Below are 20,882 nucleotides of genomic sequence, written 5' to 3'. Positions count from 1 at the left end.
TCCTCCTTCACTCTGAAGTTCTGACTCTAACTTAGTGCCATTTTAATGCTCCTGCCTTGATGAACTCCTCTCCATTTTCTGATTTTCTGCCTCTAATCTGACAACTGGGAAACCAGATAAGCAATCTTGTTAGAACTACACCAAAAATAACAATAATCAAAATGGAAAAAAATATGCTAAGAATACAAAGTATGACTTTTTTTTTTTTTTTTTTTTTGTGGTACGTGGGCCCCTCACTGTTGTGGCCTCTCCTGTTGTGGAGCACAGGCTCCAGACACGCAGGCTCAGAGGCCATGGCTCACGGGCCCAGCCGCTCCGCGGCATGTGGGATCTTCCCGGACCGGGGCACGAACCCGTGTCCCCTGTATTGGCAGGCGGAATCTCAACCACTGCGCCACCAGGGAAGCCCCAAAGTATGACTTTTAACGTTGTTCTCTTGGGCCATACGTTGTGGGAACATGGAAGCCTCTTTTCCAAACTTCAGGTTTTGCAATTCTGTTTGCAATAAGAAACTGAAGGTTTCCAGGACTGTCACATGAAGAACGCTCATCCTCTGAAAAGGAGGACTTCTTCCCCTTATGAGCTGTGTGATCTTGAGTAATCACACATGTAATCATGTGATTCTGAGCCTCAGTTTGCTCACGTGTATAAAGGGAACAAAGTCTACCAGGATAATAATTAGTGGATTACATGAAGTCATGTGCTTTAACGAGTGCTCAAAAAACGGGAGTTGCTGCTGCTGCTTCTCTCTGCTTTTCCTCAAGCAACACAAGAAGGCATGTTTGCAGATGCTCCACAGTATCTTCATTTTACTTATCTCCTTCAGGACTGGATGCAATCCTGCTCAAAGCAAAATGGGTTCTCCCTAGGGCTTCTCAATGTAGACACCATTAGAATCATCTGGGCGCTTTTAAAACGCTTGCTGCCTAAGCCCTGCCTGCAGATATTCTGATTTGACTGGCCTGGATTGGGACCCAGGTGCAGACACTTTTTAAAAGCTCTCCAGATGATTCTCATAGGAGCCCAGGTTGTGAGTTAATACTCTAGAGAAAGACCTCGAGCCGTGCTGAGCCTCCATGCCTGTCTGCATTGGATCAGGACCCCTAAAAGTCCCCTGTCCACCGGCCAGACGCTGGGTTGGTTTCTTCTTGGTGCTTCCACACTGATACTTTGAGACCCTCCCCTGACTCAACTCCTCTTTCCCTCAAATTGCATGACAATGTCTGGTGTAAGTCTGATCTCATACCAGGTATATACACTGGTATGACTGTACCACTTGTTAATATAATACTTCCATTCTAGCTGGCAAACAGCTACTGTCCCACGCTCTCTGAGTGGCCCCCACTATCTCCATCATCCAGCCCTAATACCCACATCCACTGTAATTGGTCAGTGGTCATAGTTAAATATCTTGAATATCATCCCTGGTGTTCATGACCTAGGACTTTGTCCCAGAGCAATGAAATTTAGAGTCATGATTTGTAAAGATTATGAGTGGGACCCTTTGCATAGACAGCCATGCAGTTTACAGCCTAATTTTATTCAGGTCTTTGTTCAAATGTCCAAGTACTGGAGAAAATGTGTCCCAGACCCACTCACTCTAAAAAGGCACTTCTCTACTCACCTCACCATGTTTTAATTTGCTGCAAAGCACAAATTACTCACTATTACACTTTTTAGTTTATGTGTTGTTTGAGTCCCTCCACTAGATCCAAGGTTCTGTGAGAACGAGGATTTGGTCTGGTTTGTTTGCTCTCTATTCCCAAAGTGTTGAACAGAATCCATTCCACAGTAAGTGATAATCAATATTTGCCAACAATAAATGAATAAAATAATTCACATACTACCAAGAAAATATATGGATGAAAGAAAATATCTGCAAATCATATATCTGATAAAGGACTTGTGTCCAGAATATATAAAGAACTCCTACAATTCAATAATAAAACCACAAACAGGGCTTCCCTAGTGGCACAGTGGTTGAGAGTCCACCTGCTGATGCAGGGGACGCGGGTTCGTGCCCCGGTCCGGGAGGATCTCACATGCCGCAGAGCGGCTGGGCCCGTGAGCCATGGCTGCTGAGCCTGCGCGTCTGGAGCCTGTGCTTTGCAACGGGAGAAGCCACAGCAGTCACAGGCCCACGTACCAAAAAAAACAAAAACAAAAAAAACCCCACAAACAATTCAACTAAAAAGGGGGGTGGAGTTTTGAATAGACATCTCACCAAAGAAAACACACGATTGGCTAATAAATTGCTCAAAATCAGGAATGGATAGGAAAATGCAAATTTAATGACAACTAAATTCCACTATACACCCACTAAAGTGGCTATAAGCAAAAAAGACGTGTGAACATAAAGAAACTGGACTCCCATACATCGCTTTTGGGAATGTACAACCAATTTGGAAAATAGTTCGATAGTTTCTTAGAAAGTTAAACATATTCTTACTAGTAATTCCACTCATAGTTATCTGCCCAAGAAAAATAAAAACAATATCCACACGAGGACTTAGAACTGTTCATAACAGCCAAAAAAGTAGAAACATTTCAGATGTCCTTCAGTTGTTGAGTAGATAAACAAAACACGGTATATCCATTCAACAGAATACTATTCTGCAAATATGTGTGTGTGTGTGTGTGTGTGTGTGTGTATAAAAGGAATGATCTACTGATACATACTACAGTATGGATGAACCTCAAAAATATTATGCCAACTGAAAGAAGCAAGACACAAAAGACCACATATTGTATGATTCTATTTACATGAAATTTCAAAAAAAATGGCAAATCTATGGATACTGAAAGCAGAAGACTGGTTGCCTAGGAATGGGAAATGGGAAATAAGGGCACAGGGAATTGGGGGATGTACTGAAAATTTTCCAGAACTGGATCGAGGTGATATATACACAACTCCATAAATTCACTCAAAATCACTGATCTGTGTACTTTACACGTAAATTTTATGGTATGTAAATTATCCTCACTAAAGCTGTTAAACAACAATGAAAAGATGAAATAAAAACCACTATGGAAATACGTGTTCATTGCGCTCCCTCCCAGAAAATCTCTCCTACTTCCTTTTCACAAATACTGCTTCTTTATCCACTATGGCAAGCAGACATGTCTAGGGCTGGGAACCAAGTCAAGAGGGATCTGCTGGGTTTGGGACATTGTCTTTGAACAGCATACCCCATTCCGCCATAACTTCTCCCAAACAGCCAATGATTTGTGGGTAATTTGGAGTCACAACCCCAGATTGCCCCATGAAGGCTTAACCTGATATATGGTTTCTACTTCTGTGGCCTACCTGCTTCGAACTGTCCTCGTGGTTCCCAAGCTCACTTTTGTTCTGGACACTAGCTTTAGTTCAGCCTTATTCTTCACTGTATAAACCTGAAACAAAACCCCTCAGTTCCATCCTAGATCCTGCTCAAAGAACCTCACTTATACTGGCACCAGCTAGCTTCCCACTAGTTCTGGGGAGGAATAGAGTCCAGGCAGTATCTCACAATCTAAAAGGTATATCCCAGGGATTCCTATCCTCCTTCAAAAATGAGGACCCCTTTTAAATGTCAAAACATTTTTCAAGCCCACACTTAGTAGTAATTGTACTTTTAGTATCGGTTGTCTGAAAAAATACAGAATGACGAAAAGCTATGATAGCTTAAATGCTCTTAAGTAAATTTGCATTTTATTAATCATAACTACATCTATATTTATCAGGAAGGAAAATCTCCTATTTTGAAAAAGGGGGAAACGTTTACTCCAGCTGCTTCTGTGTTCTAAGAAAGTGAAGAATTCACCTCTGGGGGAAAAAGTCATTCTAGGTCGTGAAAGGGAAGGTTCTAGGCTAATCTGATGAGAGAGAAAGGGGCTGAAAGGAAACAAATTGTTCCACATAATAAAATAATACAGATCTTTTAAGTTGTTCCCAGGCAGATTAAGAGAGTAACGGCTTGGGCTTCCCTGGTGGTGCAGTGGTTGAGAGTCCGCCTGCCGATGCAGGGGACGCGGGTTCGTGCCCCGGTCTGGGAAGATCCCACATTCCGAGGAGCGGCTGGGCCCGTGAGCCATGGCCGCTGAGCCTGCGCGTCCGGAGCCTGTGCTCCGCAATGGGAGAGGCCACAACAGTGAGAAGCCCGCGTACCGCAAAAAAAAAAAAAAAAGAGAGAGTAACGGCTTTTAGGTTTTGTTTTTGTTGTTGGAGGGTGTGGGCAAAGAGGGAAGGAAGGACCCCAACACATTGAAAGAGATGTTGGGGGGGAAAGAGTTGATGAGAAGAGGAACTGAACATGAATTCAGACCATTATTATTTGGAGCAAGGACTTGGAGGCTCTTAGAACGACCCAACCCACAAAAGGGGGATATTCACTATAGGAAATGTGGCTTCTGATCATTTTCTTGAGTTATTTCTTTAGAATCATAAGAACTACAAGTGACTTTTACAGATACCGGGAGAGGATCCCAAGCATCTGAACTAGTACACACAAGGATTAAAACATCAACACAGACCCCACAGTCCTGCCAAGTCTGTTGTTTCAAAGGACAGCTGTAACACCCTAAAACTACAGTAAAAGCAACAATCTCCACAACTTACAAGAAAAGCACTCTTGCATATACATTTTTATTTTTACCACCAAAATACCCTAAGAGAAAGGTATTACCAACCCAACTTCACAACGGGGAGAGTGAAATGATACCTTACAGTTAATAAGGAAGTCACAGAATGAGAACAAAAAGCAGGGCCTTTCCATTCTGAAAGCAGTGCTCCTTCTACATCAACACAGGTATGGAAAAGGAACAAGAAAAAAAAAGGGCATCGATAAAATTTTAATTAATTTATCAGATTTCAATAGCCAACAGAGAACACCTGCGAGGTCAAAGAATGAATCCCTGCTCTAGACAGATTAGGTGCTACTGCTAACTTTAAACCATCTCCCACTAAACAATAAGAACATTCATTCATTCAATAATTCAACAGACTTTTATTTATTGACTACTTATCTTGTGCTAGTGCATTGACAAAAGCCAAGTTTCAGTAATTACAACTTGAATACAGTTCAATAATTGTTATCAATAAACAGTGTAATGATATTCTTCCTTTGATGGGAAGAACCTGATTCACTGCCATATTGGTTTGTGGATGTTATTAAGCTGATGAAAATCCTGCCTTTCCTAGAGAACAAAAAGCATTTACCCTGAAAGACATTAATTACAATCGCACACAAACCACCCGCCTACACTGCTTTTCAATTTGTAACCAGATAAACACAGAAGACTATTCATGAATTTTTTTATTCTAGAGCTCCCAAGGTAAGGCAAAAGTCATAGCTGAGAAGTTGCCCAAGTGCAGTTGAGCAATGACATGGCCCAAAGTCATCACAGGAAGATGTGACCCAGAAAAGTTGCTCTACAAAAAAGGGAAATAAATGAACAACTTCCTCAACTTATGTTGTGCCAGTCACTGTCTTTTGTCACTGGAGTCACTGGACAAGTCAGTCCAGTGTGCCTTCCAAGTTCTGGTTCTGCCACTTAGTTAGTTGTTTCAACAGGTACTTACTTTCTCTGTGCTTCAGTTTTCTCTTTATAGAATGTAAAGGTTGGACTATATAATCTCTAGAATTCTCTATCAATCAGGGTCTCAGCAAGAAATAGACTCAAATTAGGATAATTCAAGGTGACTATTTACGGAGGTATGGGCAGGAGGTAGGGAAACTACAAAGGACAGGGCAGCCACAGAAGAATAATCACCATCCCAGGTCCAAAGGCAGGAGGGAAGGAGGCAGTTACAGGACCCAAAAGGAAGGAGTCATGTAGCAAGGGCCACCTTGAGAGGAGCAGCGACTTCCCATCAAGGGGCACAGTCAGTGCAAGGTGATCACCTTGCAGGAAGGGCTGGATCTCCCTTTGATATCCTTCCCTGGACTTGCCATTGGCTGAACTCAACAAGAAGTCAAAGAACATATCAGTTTCCCAGGGAAGAGAACAGAGTGGAGAAGGGTAGAGAGTAAGACCTGGAGATGGGAACTAGCACAGGTCCCTTCCAGTTTTAACACTCACTGATTCTGTTTGTCTGTTAATTTGACCACTGACATGCCAAACCTGGAACTTCTGGGCAGTTAGGAATGGGTATGGGGCAACATACACACCAAGGTCGGTCCCTATGCTATCACTGTACAGAATATTTCAAGGTGCTGATATCATGCTCCTAGATGAACCTCCAAGGTCTAGATATGTTATCTGATTTTTATCTTTAAAAGAGGATACATGACCTAAAAGGAATAGACCATATTTTCTATCCACTTCTCTGTGAAGCATAAGAGTTAAGACACCAGCGCTGAAATCAGATACACCCAAGTTTGATTCCAGGTTCTGACTCTGGGTAACCTGATTAAACTCTCTAAGCCTCTCCTCGTTTGTAAAATGGTGATAATAGAACCTACCGCGTGGGGCTGTTGGGAAGATTCAAAGAGACGGTCAGCATGTAGCCCAGAGTCTGACTGATACAAGGCAACATTTAATCCTCCACTGGGCATTTATCCAACAAAAATTTCTTGGGGAGTTGTTAATGACTATTACCTGAGTTACCTTCCTCTTCCTTCATTCTGACTCTGAAGGACTCCTTCATATGACTGACTTTCTAGGGTTCCCAAAATGGCAACAATCAATCATAGATTTTTACCGAAGCTACACATTAAACGAATTTGTTTGAAGTTATCACCTTAGACAAGATGAAATTAATAGCTTTCAGTGTAAAAATTGTTCATTTTGAAAATATAAATCTTCCACATTGAAAATAAAATCAAAGAAAATATAAATCAATCATCATGTAATGCCATCTGAAAACTATAATTTAGAAAAAAGAAACTTGGATTCCATCAAAAGAATTTTTTCCGGCAGTATCTTTTATGACTATATAATCCTATTTTTAAAAAACTTGGGGGACTTTATTATCTATAGATACACAAAGATAGGATAAGGATGGGAAAAAGACCACCATAACTATAAAAGAGAATGTGAAAATACAAAATGTCACGAGTATAGCAAACATCAGGTTTTGGATACCTAGCTGGGGAGTGGGGAAGAAATAAGTGAAGAGACTGTTGGTGACACAGAAGCCAAGACCCAAAGACATCACAACTGAGCTGCACATTCTCATCTGGCCCGTCCACATTTCCAGAGTGCGTTCTTGGTCCAGGCGCTGGGATAGGCCTTAGGTGAGCAAATCCTATTAGCCCTGCGGACACCACTGCTGCTTTTGGAGTATCCAAGGTCTGCTGCGAAGGTAGACTTATAAACAGTCATCCAGAGAACATTATGGACATTGTGCTATAACACAAACAAATCAACATGGGAACATAAATTCAGGGGAAAGGAGGGTCAAAATACTAAAGGCTTGCTGTCGGTTAGCCTTTGCTGTGTAAAAACTAATCGAAAACCATGTGGTTTCAACACCAGCCATTTATTCAGCTCCCTATTGGCAGGTTAGGGGGGCCGTTCTGGGCCAGGCAACGTCAGTCCATCTCGGGTGGGTTTTCTTATGTCTGTGGTCGGGTGGTAGACCTGCTGGTGCCTGAGTAGTTTAGGATGGCTTCATTCACCTGAGTGGTAACTGGCAGCCAGGGAAGTCGGAGGACTAAGCCCTGGGTCTCTCGTTGTCCAGCCTGGGCTTCCTCACATGACGGCAGTCACAGGGTTCCCAAAACCAGCAAAAGAAGGCAAATTCCAAGTCTCTGCCTACACCATGTTTGCTAAAGTCCCATCAGCCAAAGCAAGTTAGACGGCCACGCCAAGAGTCAATATGGGAAGGGTGGTAAAGTCACACTTGAAAGGCACAACAGACATGGGAAGAATTGGGAGCCATTTCTATAATCTATCACAAGGCTACACACAAATGATATCTGAGGGGAATGTAACAGTCTCCTGGGAATTTACCAGGGTAGGAGCTGTTCCCTGGAAGAAGAATCAAGACAGGAACCAGCATGTAAATGGAAAAATGCCTCAGACTCACCAAAGATGGAGCAATGAGAGGTTCTGGAGGCAAGGTTAGATTCAAAACATGATTTCTTTTTGTACAAGTATATCTGAAATATCTGTGGCTGTAGTGCATCCCATCATACTGTCTCCAGTGTCTAATCTTGCCCCTGGGGCTTGGAAGCTAACCCAATAAGGCTGCTGGGGACACTCATATGATACGCTCTGCAGGTAAAAACCCTATTATCCTGACCCTCCTTACAGGGAGACCTTGGTGACAGGACATCCTGGAAATGAAATCCACAGCATCTTCATAAGCCATGAGAAGCAGAACTGTGCCTTCAAAGATATAGAAAAAAGGCTCTGGCAGCTATGATGAGGTACCCACTCAAGGGAGTAAGGAAACAAGACCCGCCGAAGCAGAACTGTGTCATAAATGGTGCGGCTTCTATGTCCCTCTTTCATTTTCCCTTCCTGTTTCATACTCAAGACACAATTAAATAGTCAATTGTTGCCAGTTTCATTCATTCATTCATTCATTCGTTCACTTCTCCAGCCAATATTTATTGAGACTTTCCACATACCAACAGAAGCTGGAAGCAAACAGAGATGAATAAGATGTCTCTGTCCCCACGAACCTCAGCACTTGATGTGTGGGGGACAGAGAAATATAACCAACTACATTTCAGCCTGATGGTAATAGAGAAGGAAGCTCAGAGTGGTCAGGGAGAGCCTGGGAGGAGCACCTAAGCCAGACCAAGGTGTCAGGGACAGCCTCCTGGAGACCATGACACTTTCGCTGCGTCATGAAGAATGCTTGGGAAATAGGCAGAAAAGAGGAGGGCATTCTAGGCAGAGGAAACAGAATGTACTGGGACATGGAAGCAAAGGAGGACATGGTATATGCAGGAAAACAGAAGCAGCCCCTATACTTCCTGTGACACATACGAAGTACACAGAGGAAAGGGCAAGCGCAGGAGACAGCTAGGATGTTATCTGAGGAGTGATGGTGCACCACAAACCCTCCCCTCCCCATTCTCTACAACATTATACAAGGTACCCGTCATTTATCCTTCCCGACTGACCCAGAGCGCACCTCAGCATGAATGAACTCAAGTCCCTGACGTGCCTCAAGCAGCATCTGCAGGAAATCATGGAACTGACCTTGGCCCCTATTTCTGGCATCACTGGACAGGTAGGGTGGTTTGCAGGCAGGCTGGCATTCCCTGAAGCCTCATCAAGACCCCATATAGACTTTTCCTAAAGGCAAACTTGATTTATTGGTGCTTTTTCCTTTTAGGATGAAAGAAGAAAAGACTCAGAAAGGGCATCAGTGAACCTTCCCATTCAAACAACTTTCCAGTCCCAGAGAGCTGCCCTGACTAGCTGGTAGAACTCAATTCCCTGGCACAGCTATTATTAATATTAATATTAGTAATAATAACAATGCTCTCAATCGGTGGTTGTTTTATATGAGTCAGGCTCTTGGCTAAACTCCTCAAGTATATAATCTCATTTATTCCTTATGTTAACTTCATGGAGATATTTCTACCATGCATGAGGAACGAGGTTTAGAAATAAGGTACAGTGACTTACGCAAGGCCACAGTTAGGAGTCACAGAAAAAGAATCTGTGTCCTGTCCCCTGGCTTCTGTCTTAACAGAGCTTTCTGTGCCCTTCCCCAATCCTACAGGAATCCTGGTCTAAACAGCCCCGACCCCTGACCTTTCCACACCAAGCTCCCCTACTCTCTCCCAAATTTACCAGACTCATTTATTCATTCAGGGATACTTTTGCATTCCCACTAGTGTACATGAGCCTGAGGAAGATGAATCAGACACTGTCTTGAGCCTAAAGTGTTTCTACTCTAGTAGGATATTCCTTAATCCATTGATCCATTCATTCAACAAATATGATTCAGTGCCTACTGTGTGCCAGGAACTCTGCAAATGCTAGGAAAATCGAAGTCAAAGTTCTTGCCCATTCTAATGGAATTTAAGACAGGCACATAAACAATTATCACGAAGGTACAACGCAGCAGATACAGGGTTGGAATGCAGGTTTCCCGACTCCCAGGTGAGTAGCTAAACTTCTTGAAAGAGCTGCTTCTAGTCAATGTCTCTCCTTCCTTCCTCCCAATCTCTCCTCACCTCTCTCCACCGGGGCTTCCATTCCACTGTTTCACTGAAACCTCTCTTCTCAAGATCACCAGTGACTTCAAGGTCACCCAATTCACTGGCCATTTTTCTAGCTTTATCTTACAACAGCGTTTGACACAGGTGATATTCTATCCTTGTCAAAACATTTCCCTTAATTTCCGTGATAGCACTCTCCAGGTGTTCCTACTTCACTGCCCATCCCTTTTTAAACTTTGCTGGCTCTTCCTCTTCTCTTGACCTCTAAACATTTTATCTTGCTAAGGACGGGTAGCTGGACCCCACCCTATGGCTTTAAATATCATTTCCAATGAAGCCCAAATTTGTGTCTCCAGTCCTGACTTCTCTCTGGAACCCGAGACTCTTATACCCAAATGTCTAATGATATCAAACTTAGCATTCAAAATAGAACTCTTGGAAATGCAAATCAAAACAACAATGAGGGATCACCTCACACCAGTCAGAATGGCCATGATTTTTTTTTTTTAAAGACACATTTATTCAGCACCATGATCAGACTATTACATTTAACGATCAACAGCATGGGTGCAAAAAAAAAAAATCTACATTAAGACCCTTTGTTGGAATGCTTTACACGTTCCACAGAACAGAAACTCAAATAACCTGTTATACAATTAGTCACAAATACAGTCCTCGAGTTTTTTTGCCCATACACGAGTATTGTCTAAAACATGTCTTCTTTGTAGCAGCTAGGCCCTGCCACCACTGTGCTTGACTGAGTTCACAAACCTGTAGCTTCCCTGTCACTTCCCTGGCTCTCCTCTCCTGCTAAGCTTTGTTTCCTGGCGGTAATCAAAGCTTCCTGCCACTGCCATAGCTCCTGCTGCTGCTGGAACAGCCATAGCCACCTTGGTTTCATGGTTTGGCAAAGTACTGACCTCCACCACCATAGGGGCCAGCACTTCTGCCTCCAAAGTTTCCTCCTTTTATGGGTTCAAAATCTGAAGATTGATTGTTGTAAATGCCAAAATCATTGTAGCCTCCACCACCTCCAAAACTGTTCCCATCATTACCAAATCCATTATAGCCATCCCCACTGCCACCACAGCCACCACCACCGCGGCTGCCACCAAAGCCAGCTCGACCACTGAAGTTTCCTCCACGACCAAAGCTGTCATTCCCACAAAAACCCCCTCCACGACCACCACCAAAGCTTCCAGAACCACTTCGACCTCTTTGGCTGGATGAGGCACTAGCCATCTCTTGCTGAGATAGGGCTTTCCTTAGTTCACAGTTGTGGCCATTCACAGTGTGGTATTTCTAACTGACAATCCTGTCTATGGAGTCATGGTCATCAAAGGTTACGAAAGCAAAGCCTCTCTTTTTGCCACTGCCTTGGTCAGTCATGATTTCAATCACTTCCATACTGTTCAAAATAATCTCTTAGGTGATGTTCTTCAGTGTCATCTTTAATGCCACCAACAAAAATCTTTTTCACAGTTAAGTGGGCACCAGGTCTTTGAGAATCTTCTCTTGAGACGGCCCTCTTTGGTTCCCCAACTCTTCCATCCACCTCGTGCGGCCTTGCCTTCATGGCCGCACCCACCTCCTCCACAGTGGCATACGTGACAACCCGAAAGCCTCTGGAGCGCCTGGTGCTTGGATCCCTCATTACCACACAGTCTGTGCACGCTCCCGACTGCTCACAATGGCTCCTCAGGCTCTCATTGGTTGTTTCAAAGCTCAAACCTCCGACGAAGAGCTTCCGCAGCTGTTCGGGCTCTTTGGGAGACTCTGACTTAGACACGACGGCAGTGGAGCTGGGGGGAGACATCAACGATGCTTACTCGGTGGCGTCCACAGGCAGAAAGCAGAATGGCCATCATTAAAAAGTCTACAAATAACAAATACTGGAGAGGGTGTGGAGAAAAGGGAACCCTCTTACACTGTTGGTAGGAATGTAAATTGGTGCAGCCATTATGGAGAATAGTATGGAAGTTCCTCAAAAAAAAAACTAAAAATAGAGTTGCCACATGATCCAGCAATCCCACTCCTGGGCATATATCCAGACAAAATTATAATTCAAAAAGATACGTGCACCCCTATATTCACAGCAGCGCTATTCACAATAGCCAAGACATGGAAGCAACCTAAATGTCTATCAACAGATGAATGGATAAAGATGTGGTACATATATACAATGGAATGTAGCGGTCAGCCATAAAAAAGAATGAAATAATGCCATTTGCAGCAACATGGATGGACCTAGAGATTAGCATACTAAGTGAAGTCAGAAAGAGAAAGACAAATACCAAATGATATCACTTATAGGTGGAATCTAAAATATGACACAAATGAACTTATCTACAAAACAGACATAGAGAACAGACTTGTGGTTGCCAAGGGTGGGGGGAGGGAAGGATTGAGAGTTTGGGGTTAGCAGATACAAACTATTATATATAGAATGGATAAACGACAAAGTTCCATTGTATAGCACAGGGAACTATATTCAATATCCTGTGATAAACCATAATGGAAAAGAATGTGTGTGTGTGTGTGTGTGTGTGTGTGTGTGTATTATATATATATAAGTGAATTATTTTGCTGTACAGCAGAAATTAATACAACATTGTAAATCAACTATATATCAATAAAATAAATTTTTTTAAAAACCCAAGATAGAACTCTTGATTTTCACCACCAGTTCTGCTACTCTCTTATTTGATCAACAGCATAACCATCGACTGAGTTGCTCGAGCCCAAAGCACATAGTCATCCTTTTTTCTTCTCTGTCCCTCACCCCCCAGATCCAATCCATCAGTTAGTTCTGCCAGTGTGCCTCCCAGACGTATCTTGAACTCCTCCACTTTGCTCCATCTTCACTCCTCTCAATCATCTTTTATCTCAACAACAACAGAAGCCTTCCCATTGGTCTCCCAGCTTTCACTCACACTACTTTCCATTTCATTCTCCACAAAGTAACCACAAGGAACTATTAAGATTACAAACCAGATCATGTCACCCAAGACTTCAAACTCTCCAAGGCCTCCACTGCATTTAGAATAAAATCCAATCTCTTTACCTGTCCCAAATCCCAATATGAGTTGTGACCACTGCTTTACTCTCATCTCCTTCTGGGCTTTCCTTTGATCTCTCTACTCCAATCACACTGGCCCAGGGCCTTTGTACCAGCTGCTGCCTTTGCCTGGAATGTTCTTCCTCCTGATCTTCACATAGGCAGCTCCATCACGTTATTTACATCATGATGTATATGTCACCTCCTCAGACAGGCCTTCCATGATCAACCACTCTAACACATCACTCTGTTTTAATTCTCCATGTGGCACTTATTACTAATGAATCAGTGTGTGTGTGTGTGTGTGTGTGTGTGTGTGTGTGTGTGTGTGTTTAGTTTATATGTTTCTTGCCTATTTATTCTTACTAGAATGTAAGATTTAAGATAGCAGAGGCCTTATTTGCTTTTGCTGAGGATATAAAAGAGTAACCAATAAAGATTAAGTAATCAATAAATACTGAAGATGTGAATAGATGAATCCCCTAGGACTCCCATAATAAGAAAAGGCAATTTTTCTGTCAAGAAATTGCTAACATTCACAGGAAGACAGACAAAATGAAAAGGCAGAGGGCTATGTACCATATGAAGGAGCAAGGTAAAACCCCAGAAAAACAACTAAATGAAGTGCAGATAAGCAACCTTCCAGAAAAAGAATTCAGAATAATGATAGTAAAGATGATCCAGGACCTCGCAAAAAGAATGGAGGCAAAGACCGAGAAGATGCAAGAAATGTTTAACAAAGACCTAGACAAATTAAAGAACAAACAGAGGTGAACAATACAATGACTGAAATTAAAAATACACTAGAAGGAAACAACAGCAGAATAAGTGAGGCAGAAGAATGGATAAGTGACCGGGAAGACAGAATGGTGGAATTCACTGCTGCAGAACAGAATAAAGAAAAAAGAATGAAAAGAAATGAAGACAGACTAAGAGACCTCTGGGACAACATTAAACGCAACAACATTCGCGTTATAGGGGTCCCAGAAGGAGAAGAGACAGAGAAAGGACCCAAGAAAATATTTGAACAGATTATAGTCGAAAACTTCCCTAAGATGGGAAAGGAAATAGCCACCCAAGCACAGAGAGTCCCATACAGGATAAACACAAGGAGAAACACGCCGAGACACACAGTAATCACACTGGCAAAAATTAAAGACAAAGAAAAATTACTGAAAGCAGCAAAGGAAAGACGACAAATAACATACAAGGGAACTCCCATAAGGTTAACAGCTGATTTCTCAGCAGAAATTCTACAAGCCAGAAGGGAGTGGCATGACATATTTAAAGTGATGAAAGGGAAGAATCTACAACCAAGATTACTCTACCTGGCAAAGATCTCATTCAGATTTGATGGAGAACTCAAAAGCTTTACAGACAAGTAAAAGCTAAGAGAATTCAGCACCACCAAACCAGCTCTACAGCAAATGCTAAAGGAATTTCTCTAAGTGGGAAACACAAAAGAAAAGGACCTACAAAAATGAACCCAGGGGCTTCCCTGGTGGCGCAGTGGTTGAGAGCCCGCCTGCCGATGCAGGGGACACGGGTTCGTGCCCCGGTCCGGGAGGATCCCACATGCCGCGGAGCAGCTGGGCCCGTGAGCCATGGCCACTGAGCCTGCGCGTCCAGAGCCTGTGTTCCACAACGGGAGAGCCCACAACAGTGAGAGGCCTGCGTACTGGGAAAAAAAAAATAAAAAATAAACCCAAAACAATTAAGAAAATTGTAAGAGGAGCATACATATGAATAATTACCTTAAATGTGAATGGATTAAATGCTCCAACCAAAAGACACAGGCTCGCTAAATGGATACAAAAACAAGATCCATATATATGCTGTCTACAAGAGACCCACTTCTGACCTAGAGACACATACAGACAGAAAGTGAGGGGATGGAAAAAGATATTCCATGAAAATGGAAATCTAAAGAAAGCTGGAGTAGCAATACTCATATCAGATAAAACAGACTTTAAAATAAAGAATGTTACAAGAGACAAGGAAGGACACTACATAATGATCAAGGGATCGATCCAAGAAAAAGATGTAACCATTATAAATATATACGCACCCAACATATTAGCACCCCAATACATAAGGCAACTGCTAACAGCTATGAAAGAGGACATCAACAGTAACACAATAATAGTGGGGGACCTTAACACCTCACTTACACCAATGGACAGATCATCCAAACAGAAAATTAATGAGGAAACAAGCTTTAAATGACACAACATACCAGATAGATTTAATTGATAATTATAGGACATTCCATCCAAAAACAACAGATTACACTTTCTTCTCAAGTGTCCATGAAACATTCTCCAGGATAGATGACATCTAGGGTCACAAATAAAGCCTCAGTAAATTTAAGAAAATTGAAATCATATCAAGCATCTTTTCTGACCACAACGCTAGGAGATTAGAAATCAATTACAGGGAAAAAAATTGTAACAAACACAAACACATGGAGGCTAAACAATATGTTACTAAATAACCAAGAGATCACTGAAGAACTCAAAGAGGATATCAAAAAATACCTAGAGACAAATGACAATGAAAACACAATGATCCAAAATGTATAGGATGCAGCAAAAGCAATTCTAAGAGGGAAGTTTATAGCAATACAAGCCTACCTCAAGAAACAAGAAAAATCTCAAATAAACAATCTAACATTACACCTAAGGGAACTAGAGAAAGAAGAACAAACAAAACCCAAAGTTAGCAGAAGGAAAGAAATCATAAAGATCAGAGCAGAAATAAATGAATAGAAACAAAGAAAATAGCAAAGATCAATAAAACTTAAACCTGGTTCTTTGAGAAGATAAACAAAATTGATAAACCATTAGCCAGAGTCATCAAGAAAAGAGGGAGAAGACTCAAATCAATAAAATCAGTAATGAAAAAGGAGAAGTTACAACAGGCACCACAGAAATACAAAGCATCCTAAGAGACTACTACAAGTAACTCTATGGCAATACTCTATGGCAATAAAATGGACAACCTGGAAGAAATGGACAATTCTTAGAAAGGTATAACCTTCCAAGACTGAACCAGGAAGAAATAGAAAATATGGACAAATCACAAGCACTGAAATTGAAACTGTGATTAAAAATCTTCCAACAAACAAAAGTCCAGGACCAGATGGCTTCACAGGTGAATTCTATCAAACATTTAGAGAGGAGCTAACACCCATCCTTCTCAAACTCTTGCAAAAAACTGCAGAGGAAGGAACACTCCCAAACTCATTCTGGGAGGCCCCCATCACCCTGATACCAAAACCAGTCAAAGATACTACAAGAAAAGAAAATTACAGACCAATATCACTGATGAATATAGATGCAAAAATCCTCAACAAAATACTAGCAAACAGAATCCAACAACACATTAAAAGGATCATACACCATGATCAAGTGGGATTTATCCCAGGGATGCAAGGATTCTTCAATATATGCAAATCAATCAATGTGAAACACCATATTAACAAACTGAAGAAGAAAAACCATATCATCATCTCAGTAGATGCAGAAAAAGCTTTTGACAAAATTCAACACTCATTTATGATAAAAACTCTCCAGAAAGTGGGCATAGAGGGAACTTACCTCAACATAATAAAGGGCATACAGGACAAACCCAGAGCAAACATCATTCTCAGTGGTGAAAAACCGAAAGCATTTCTTCTAAGATCAGGAACAAGACAAGGATGTCCACTCTCACCCCTATTATTCAACATAGTTGTGGAAGTCCTAGCCACGGCAATCAGAGAAGAAAAAGAAATAAAAGGAATACAAATTGCAAAAGAAGAAGTAAAACTGTCACTGTTTGCAGATGACATGATACTATACATAGAGAATCCTAAACATGCCACCAGAAAACTACTAGAGCTAACCAATGAATTTGGTAAAGTTGCAGGATACAAAATTAATGTACAGAAATCTCTTGAATTCCTATACACTAATGATGAAAAATCTGAAAGAGAAATTAAGGAAACACTCCCATTTACCACTGCAACAAAAAGAATAAAATACCTAGGAATAAACCTACCTAGGGAGACAAAAGACCTGTATGTAGAAAACTATAAGACACCGATGAAAGAAATCAAAGATGATACAAACAGATGGAGAGATATACCATGTTCTTGGATTGGAAGAATCAATATTGTAAAAATGACTATACTACCCAAAGCAATCTACAAATTCAATGCAATCCCTATCAAATTACTAATGGCATTTTTTACAGAACTAGAACAAAAAATCTTAAAATTTGTATGGAGACACAAAAGACCCCGAATAGCCAAAGCAGTCTTGAAGGAAAAAAACGGAGCTGGAGGAATCAGACGCCTTGACTTCGGACTATACTACAAAGTTACAGCAATCAAAACAACATGGTACTGGCACAAAAACAGAAATATAGATCAATGGAACAGGACAGAAAGCCCAGAGATAAACCCACACACCTATGGTCAACTAATCTATGATAAAGGAGGTAAGGATATACAATGGAGAAAAGACAGTCTCTTCAATAAGTCGTGCTGGGAAAACTGGACAGCTACATGTAAAAGAATGAAATTAGAACACTCCCTAACACCATACACAGAAATAAACTCAAAATGGATTAGAGACCTAAATGTAAGACTGGATACTATAAAACTCTTAAAGGAAAACATAAGAACACTCTTCGACATAAATCACAGCAAGATCTCTTTTGATCCACCTCAAGAGTAATGGAAATAAAAACAAAAATAGGGCTTCCCTGGTGGCGCAGTGGTTGAGAGTCCGCCTGCCGATGCAGGGCACACGGGTTCGTGCCCCGGTCCGGGAAGATCCCACATGCCGCGGAGTGGCTAGGCCCGTGAGCCACGGCCGCTGGGCCTGCACGTCCGGAGCCTGTGCTCCGCAACGGGAGAGACCACAACAGTGAGAGGCCCGCGTACTGCAAAAAAGAAAAAAAAATAATAAAAATAAACAAAAATAAACAAATGGGACCTAATGGAACTTAAAAGCTTTTGCAAAGCAAAGGAAACTACAAACAAGACGAAAAGACAACCCTCAGAATGGAAGAAAATATTTGCAAACGGGGCTTCCCTGGTGGCGCAGTGGTTGAGAGTCCACCTGGCGATGCAGGGGACATGGGTTTGTGGCCCAGTCTGGGAAGATCCCACATTCTGTGGAGCGGCTAGGCCCGTGAGCCATGGCCACTGAGCCTGCGCGTCCGGAGCCTGTGCTCCGCAACAGGAGAGGCCACAACAGTGAGAGGCCTGCATACTGCAAAAAAAAAAAAAAAAAAAAAAAATTAAGAAAAAAAAATTTGCAAACGAATCAATGGACAAAGGATTAATCTCCAAAATATATAAACAGCTCATGCAGCTCAATACTAAAAGAACCAACAACCCAGTCCAAAAATGGGCAGAAGACCTAAATAGACATTTCTCCAAAGAAGTCATACAGATGGCCAAGAGGCACATGAAAAGCTGCTCAACATCACTAATTATTAGAGAAATGCAAATCAAAACTACAAAAACTACCTCACACCAGTTAGAATGGGCATCATCAAAAAATCTACAAACAAGAAATGCTAGAGAGGGTGTAGAGAAAAGGGAACCCTCTTGCACTGCTGGTAGGAATGTAAATTGATACAGTCACTATGGAGAACAGTATGGAGGTTCCTTAAAAAACTAAAAAGAGAATTACCATATGACCCAGCAATCCCACTACTGGGCGTATACCGAGAGAAAACCATAATTCAAAAAGACACATGCACTCCAGTGTTCATTGCAGCACTATTTACAATAGCCAGGTCACGGAAGCAGCCTAAATGCCCATTGACAGATGAATGGATAAAGAAGACGTGGTCCATATATACAATGGAATATTACTCAGGCATAAAAAGGAATGAAATTGGGTTATTTGTAGAGACGTGGATGAATCTACAGACTGTCATACAGAGTGAAGTGAGTCAGAAAGAGAAAAACAAATATCGTATTTAACGTATGTATGTGGAACCTATAAAAATGGTACAGATGAACTTGTACAGAGAAACAGATGTAGAGAACAAATATATGGACACCAAGTGGGGAAAGCAGCGAGGGAGGGGTGTTGTGATCAATTGGGAGATTGGGATTGACATATATACACTAATATGTGTAAAATGGATAACTAATAAGAACCTGCTGTATAAAAAAATAAATAAAATAAAATACAAAAAAAGAAGAAGAAATTGCTAACCAAGGACTATCACCTTTGACCCAGAAAGGAAGCCAGAGTGGTAGGAGCCTGGCAGTATTCAGAAAACTATCAAGTATAAAACCGTGAGGTAATCTGTTTATTAAACGGGAGAATCTGCAAAGACTTCTCTTGAGAATATCAGAGACTTTTTCAAACCTAACGTATAGAACATACATCTCCCAAAATACAATTCTGAAATATTCAGGCAGCTGGGCTGGATTGATTATAGATGGATTGAAGCATGCCATTTAAGTCTCCCCATGATAGGCTATAAATATTGATAGCCCCCTTTAGGTGGACGGTTCTGCCTGATGCTCCACATGAAAGAACCATTTGGAAGGAAGAAAGCTATCCAGCTGCCTCTCTTTGAAAGATTGGGAAATATTATCAGAATGCCCAGAAATACAGAATTTGAATCAGAACAGAGGCCAGGATGAAAGTGAGAATACAAACTGGCTAAATGGGCAAAAATAAGCTCCCCAAATAGATGCACTGGAGATGTTCCCCCGAAGTCCCACAGCTGCTCAGCCCCCAGAGGCTGGCATCCTGTACTTGAACAGGCAACATCAGAAGCATGAGCGCTTAGTTCTGACCTAGCAGTCCTCGTTTTGCAGCAGTCCTTAACAAGAGCTCTCCAGGCACAGAAAGGCTGTTCAAAAACAGACCATAGAGTACTGGGGGTTTTATTGATGGAAGTGCTCAAACTAGCCAATTGTTTGCAAACAGAAGCTAAATGACTCATAAACTCTTTCAAGAAAGGTCATATCACACAGGGATTGACTGCAAAGCAACATGTACAACCTAACTTTTTAAAGGTCCAAATTTTCTGGTGTGTGAATAAAATAATCTTAATTTAGGCTCAACTAGATAACCCCTTGAGGACGAGGCTGCGTCTTTATTCAGCTTTGTATCCCCACAGTACTTCAATACCCAGTAGGCAAACAACAAGGGTTTGCTTAGTAAATAAATCTCACCCCCACCATCTCCTCTAGCTTGCTCGCCCATGTATCCTCTCTCTCCCTCTCCCCTCTCCTCCCTCTTTCTCTCTCTCCATCCATATCCCCACCACCTACCTAACCCTCTCTCCATCCCTCTTCTCTCTCTCTCTCTCTCTCTCTCTCTCTCTCTTACACACACACACACACACACACACACACACACACGTATATACACTTGGCCTCTTTGTTAGGACCTCCTACTCATCTAACTTAAAACTATGAAGATGTGGATCTTAACATTCCACAGCGACCTCACCTTGACCATAACCCCAAAGCTAACAGATGGACTGGAGTGGGAGATACCACAGATGAACACTAGAGAAAAATGTGACAAAACACATCTGGCCCCAAGGATATTAGATAAGAGACTACGGACTGATATGAATATAATAATAATTATTATTAACATCATCACTGTCCTGTCTGAACAGCAGGAGAAAACACTTATCACTTGACATGGTTCAGAGATGATGTTCACAAAGCCAACAGCCCTCCG

At 41.7% G+C, this 20,882-nt stretch overlaps 1 protein-coding gene and 1 pseudogene across 7 annotated transcripts in view; both read right to left on the bottom strand.

Moving 5' to 3' along the window:
* The window catches only part of HTR7 (5-hydroxytryptamine receptor 7), a 95,734-nt gene that overhangs the window by 62,225 nt on the left and 12,627 nt on the right, over positions 1 to 20,882 (bottom strand). The window lies entirely within an intron of this gene.
* Positions 6,768 to 17,804, bottom strand: LOC141276817 (heterogeneous nuclear ribonucleoprotein A1-like; annotated as a pseudogene).

Source organism: Tursiops truncatus, chromosome 16 (assembly GCF_011762595.2).
Source record: "Tursiops truncatus isolate mTurTru1 chromosome 16, mTurTru1.mat.Y, whole genome shotgun sequence".
In the NCBI taxonomy this organism is placed as follows: domain Eukaryota; kingdom Metazoa; phylum Chordata; class Mammalia; order Artiodactyla; family Delphinidae; genus Tursiops; species Tursiops truncatus.
The sequence above is the reverse complement of the archived record's forward strand: the minus strand, read 5'-3'. Positions and strand labels throughout refer to the sequence as shown.